General features: G+C 30.1%; 1 long non-coding RNA gene across 1 annotated transcript; it reads left to right on the top strand.

Moving 5' to 3' along the window:
* The first annotated feature begins 2,339 nt into the window (after positions 1–2,339).
* Positions 2,340–5,130, top strand: LOC134274426 (uncharacterized). Its single transcript, XR_009993608.1, has 4 exons — positions 2,340–2,453; positions 2,743–2,847; positions 3,167–3,325; positions 4,578–5,130. It is a non-coding gene; the product is annotated as an uncharacterized LOC134274426 (long non-coding RNA).
* Positions 5,131–5,660: the final 530 nt, after the last annotated feature.

The following is a 5,660-nucleotide window of genomic DNA, read 5'->3' as shown; positions in this document are numbered from 1 at the left end:
CCTTATCAACTGTTAACCTTATTTAAGATTTTAGTGCCATCAGATGTTCATAGACAAAAACTCAGCATGCATTACCAGTGTTTTTGGAAGATATCAAATTATAAATTTTTTTGCATTATTCAAAGAAAAAAAATAGAAAAATTACAAAACATAAATTCCAGATTTAGATTTTTTCCCCATCAAATATGTTTTAGAAGAGTATAAACTAAATTAAAGTATTGAGAAATATGTTCTAAAAACTTTTTAAAAAAGATTAAATCAAATTTTTTGGTCTTCTTACATTCATTCGTGGATAACTGAGACCATGGTAACTATGGATACTTATTCAACACTTTTCTGCGCACGCGTACAATAGGGAGGAAGAAGTACCAAGGTATTTTGCAATATTTTCTCGCTGGCCCCCCCCTCTCTCTCTCTCTCTCTCTCTCTCTCTCTCTCTCTCTCTCTCTCTCTCTCTCTCTCTCTCTCTCTCTCCCTTAAAATTGCTCTTAAGCGTAGTACATGTAATAGGCCTGTATTCTAAAGGACAAAAAAATATTAATAGTTTTTTCAAACGGTTGTCATCGTAGTGCAGCAAAACATAAAAATAATAAAAATATAGAATATACAGATGCGTCGATTGCTTGTATTGAGAACTACCTTTAAATCATTAAAATCATTTGCCATGCTAGCTGTCAATAGTTTTTACAAGCATCAATGATTATTTAAGACATCCAGCATTGAAAAGCACGAAAAAAAAGCTACACTGAATTCTAACAGCCACAAGTAAAAATATCAAGCTATATGAACTTCCATTGGCAAAAGATCTTTAAATGAAATATATAGAGATAACGAACAATATTACAGCTCAAAAGTCCAATTACGGTATAAATTTGTAGTAGAGTAAAGACTTATCTCTTAAAGATCATAAGTGGAACCATGTTCTATGGAGAATTGAATTACACAAATACAAATTAATTGCACATTTGAAGAAGCAATATCAGTTTGAAATGATTCAGATAGAAACATTCCTAAATGGTTGACTACAAAAGTTCATTTTAGCAATGCTCAAATTGGCTCATTCTTTATAATTTATATTTATTATTCATCAGGGCTACTTTAGTACGTGTAGTAAATATAAGCAGTTAAAATATTGCAAATAACGAGATTTTTATAGTGCCTGGCTTTCTTGATTTTTCAGTTAGATGGGAATTTTTTTACTTAATGATTGTGATTATCCAACTTTCTATATTATTTTGTTTAACCCCTTCACTTCCGTACCGGTCAAATTGACCGGTGGCGCGTTAAAACACGACTTCGCGAAAATAAGATCTCCGTATCTATTTAATTGAAGCATGAAGGTATATAAACTATATATCATCTTTTTGGAAATTTTCACTACTTTTAAAATATCTAAAAAGATTATGTTTTGATTGCCGGTATTTAATCGATTTTACGTTGTGAAGACAAACGTGACTTTTTGAAAATGGCGTTATTTTCCAAAGCGATTGCCGATTTTCCAGACGATTGACAATTTTTTCCTGTTCAACTTTATGCAGAAAGCATGGTATATTCTTAAAGCATATTTTCTCTACTTTTAAAATATGTAAAAATTATTGTTATTACTTTAAGGTATATTTTAAAAACAAGAATTTTCTTGCACTTATGTGTTTTTTCTCGGTTTAATTCGTAATGTTTAAACAAAGCTCAGTTTTACGTTTATTTCTGAGTTGAAATAGGGAAAACAAAATAAAGCTGGTAAAAGTGGAGAAAATTTCCTTTCCAACAAGCCTTTACGGGCCTTCTTACGCTCAGTATTTTCTTAATTACGATAATTTGAATTTGTGACCTTCGCATAGTTTTTATGGAAAAATCGGTCAAAATTTACCATGTAACGTCAAGGTCGATATTGTTGCGTCTTACTCGAAACAACAAATTCTTTTATAAGACTTTTTTGACCATTAAATATATTTTTTTTACTGAAATAAATGCATAATACAAAAATACATTTAAAAAAACAAATATTTACTATCGTTCTGCCTCTTGTGTGAAATGAAATTATGTCAATTTATTCATCCACATGTAATGATGAAAATTTCATGTAGTGATGTACAATGTTGAGAAAAATTGTAGATTCCCTAAACGTCGATCTTTACTAAAAAAAAATCAGATTTTAATATAGTTGTATCTTGTTATATTGTATACTTAATTTGCAAATTAATTAGATCTATATTAGCACGGAATTTAACAAAACAAGAATTCGCATTTATAAATAAATACGACTCATCACTGTATGAGTTGATACGAATTGAAATAACCACGTGTTTCCGCTATGGTAGGAGTAAACAAATAACATGACCGATGATCATGATGACGGTGATCCGAAATCTGAACATCAATTTTCATGATTATTTCACGACGAAGATCATCACATCAATGAATCAAATAATACGGACATCCTTTGGTATTAGCAGGTGAGAATACGTGTATATTGACTGAATAGTTTAAGTTTAAAACGCAATTAGTTCACGTTCAAAAGAAAACTAAATGTAGACATATACATGTACTAGATCTTCATATTTCAGTGTGCGTATTTCGTATTGTTCAGCCAATTTTGTGTTGCTTTTCAACTTTGATGCTTTTGACAAACACTCATAAGTTCAAAGTAAAATCAAAGTTAATTACCATTATATTAAATAGATAGTTGTTTTCAGTATGTGTATACCAGTGTGTAAATATACCACTTTCACTTTGAATTTTTAGGGTGCTGGCAACATATGCAACAATACTTTCATCTGTGAATACCCACTTGCTAAGCCCACCATGATCTACGAATGCCAATTAATATGTAAGGACACCAATGAACAGGTAAATTTTTGTTTTGTTTTTGAAAATTTCTGTATTTCTAAAATTTCAAAAAATAAAGTCAAATTTCATTTGTGTCATTCTCGTGATAAATCATTCATACAAGTTTATATACATTTGATTTATATTTTGAAAAATAAGTGATTGAAACACATAATACTTATGGTGCTTGATTATTCATACAAACACATTATTTAAACACATAATATAATCTATTTGAATGAATGCCGAGATATGAAACAAGCTGTTTTTATAGACTGCTGTTGTATTTCCAATCTGCATAAAGTTTGTGGTTAGAATTTCCATTTTCTCATTTTTTCAGACACCAATTATTGTACATCATATATATCGGTGGTCAAACTCACTGGATGGTTTATCAACACTCCCATGCTCAGGAACAGCCTTGCCCCAGGAATTTTGCCCTGAAGTAACATTGCAATCTATTGTCTCCCTTCTTTTTACAACCCTGGCAGCCATGCAGGTATGCAATCTATGAAAGCCATGAAGGGACATAGAATTTTTAAAAATTTATAAAAGTAAACCGAGTTCTTGATTTAAACAATCCATTCTCTCAGATTGACAATCTGTTATAACAAATTGCCAATTCATATTCTCACAGATTATCTTCCCTCAAGTTACACAATCCATTATCTCAGATTCTATAATTCATTCTCTTAGTTTAATTGACACATTCCCTCGGAATGTAAACCCTTCCCATGATTTCATTAAAATTATTTATCTGTACATTTCGGATATGGTACATGTTTAAAGAATATTGTAGTATTTTACATCCAACCTTTTATTACATATTACCATATTACCAAAATGAGAAAAATACATGAAAATTTTCAAATCCATATGCTAGTACTGGTATTTGTACAACAAAAAATCTTAGAGGTTTTTGGTTACATGTATATCAAAATAATTGAAAGTCCGATATAGTTAAGTGAATATGGGTCCTGTGTAATCATAATATTTCTAAAATAAATATACGTTGAATTAGTTATGAAAGAGGTTGGAAATGACCGGTTGCTGAAACAAAATAAAAAGAAGTGAACGCACTAATTGATTAAAATAGTTGGATGTATCTGTACATATATGTAATAAAATTCAAGAGCACAGATTGCCAAAATCATAGGACTGATGTTGTAACCAATCGAGATCTCAAATTATTAATCTGTGAAAATGAATTGCCAGTATGTAATTCGAGATCTCAAATTATGAATCAAGGGGGCGAATTAGTAATCTGTAAGATCAGATTGTGTAATTGGAGATCTCGAATTATAAATCAAGGGAATGATTTAGTATCCGTGAAATTGGATTGTCTAATTTGAGTTTTCATTTTCTACTTTTTGAAAAATTGCTGTGTCCCTTCATGGATTTCATAGCAATCTAATTAAAATTAGATCTTCCATCCACTGCCAGATTTTTTTTTTACATATTGCGATAGCGTAAACAGAGGTCTGGCTTTAGTCAGATTGCCATATATGCTATTTGTTTTAGTTCAGTAATTTTACCATTATGGTTTACTACAAGGTTGTTGAATTATCAGTCCTGATACATTGACTTAACAATATAATTTAACTACTTGAATCACACAATATATGCAATCTTAATTTTAAAAGGAAAATCAAATAAATGTAGTAATTTTAGCATTCTTAATTTTATTTATAAATGTAAATTCATATACACAATGGCATGTATCTGTTTCAAAATATTTAAATCTATTACAGGATAGAAGCTGATCACTTGAACTTGAAAGCAAATTATAATGTCTTGGACAAGGCAAAGAATTTCCTCCAGTCTTACAGAGAAGTAACAGTTGATAAGAGAATGGTGGACACAAAGTAAAAGTGCTCTTCAACATTTTGTTGAAGATCTCAGTCTGATTTGGAATTCATCTTGCAATATATCTGGATTTGTATATTTGGATATAAGCATCAAATTTTCAACGTATTGACTAAACAGTTTTGGGCTAAATATTGCCAATGCTATTTATTGTTATTATTTCCCTCCAAAATAACATGTCAAGTCTTTATTGTACCCCTTAAGCTCAGTTATACCAGAAAAATCTTGTAATGAAATCATTTATTTTTTTTTCTTGTTAGATTAAATCCATGAAAATAAAGATTATTTTTAATGGCATCAAGAGAATGGATTTCTTGTTTAACAAAAAGATTGTATACATGTTTTGCTAGGGGTTTGTAAGAAGCAGACCAGAATTCTTCGCTTGCAAATTTTGTCACTCGCCATTTCTATTACGTCAACTATTAGATGATTTATCCATGTATGAAGCATTTCAAAATTGATATTTTCTTACAGTTTAAAGCAGAATTCTGTACTGATATGACCTTGACCCCCTGAAGAACAAGAGTGTCAAGGTCAATATTTTTAATACAAAAATGTTCTTTCATCTTTATGGCCCATATATATCTTACAAACAATATCATGAAATATACAAAAAGTGTCTTGAATGTGTCCAGAATGTGAAATAACAAACATGTATATAGCCAAAACCTTTAAAATGTTGTTGCTTAGCAACCACTAAAAGGTCATTAAACAGATATTTGAACTAAAATGATGCATGGATATTGCAGTTCTGATCCCTTTTTGAGAATAATATTCAGAATTTTCCATTTCAGCATCCATTGTATAAAATTATGGCAAGAATATTGGAAAGTGTTGAAAAAAGTTGATCAAATTGTTGCACTTATTTGACCTTTGACCTCCTAAAAATAGATATAATGAGGTCAAACTTTAACACAATTTATCTACTGTATGTCCCTTGTAATTTTATGACCTCACATCTAACTTTA

This window comes from Saccostrea cucullata, unplaced genomic scaffold (assembly GCF_032062105.1).
Source record: "Saccostrea cucullata isolate Sc308-1 unplaced genomic scaffold, CSIRO_AGI_Scuc_v1 ctg8048, whole genome shotgun sequence".
Taxonomy (NCBI): domain Eukaryota; kingdom Metazoa; phylum Mollusca; class Bivalvia; order Ostreida; family Ostreidae; genus Saccostrea; species Saccostrea cuccullata.
Note: the sequence above shows the minus strand (reverse complement) of the source record. Positions and strands in the feature narration are given on the sequence as shown.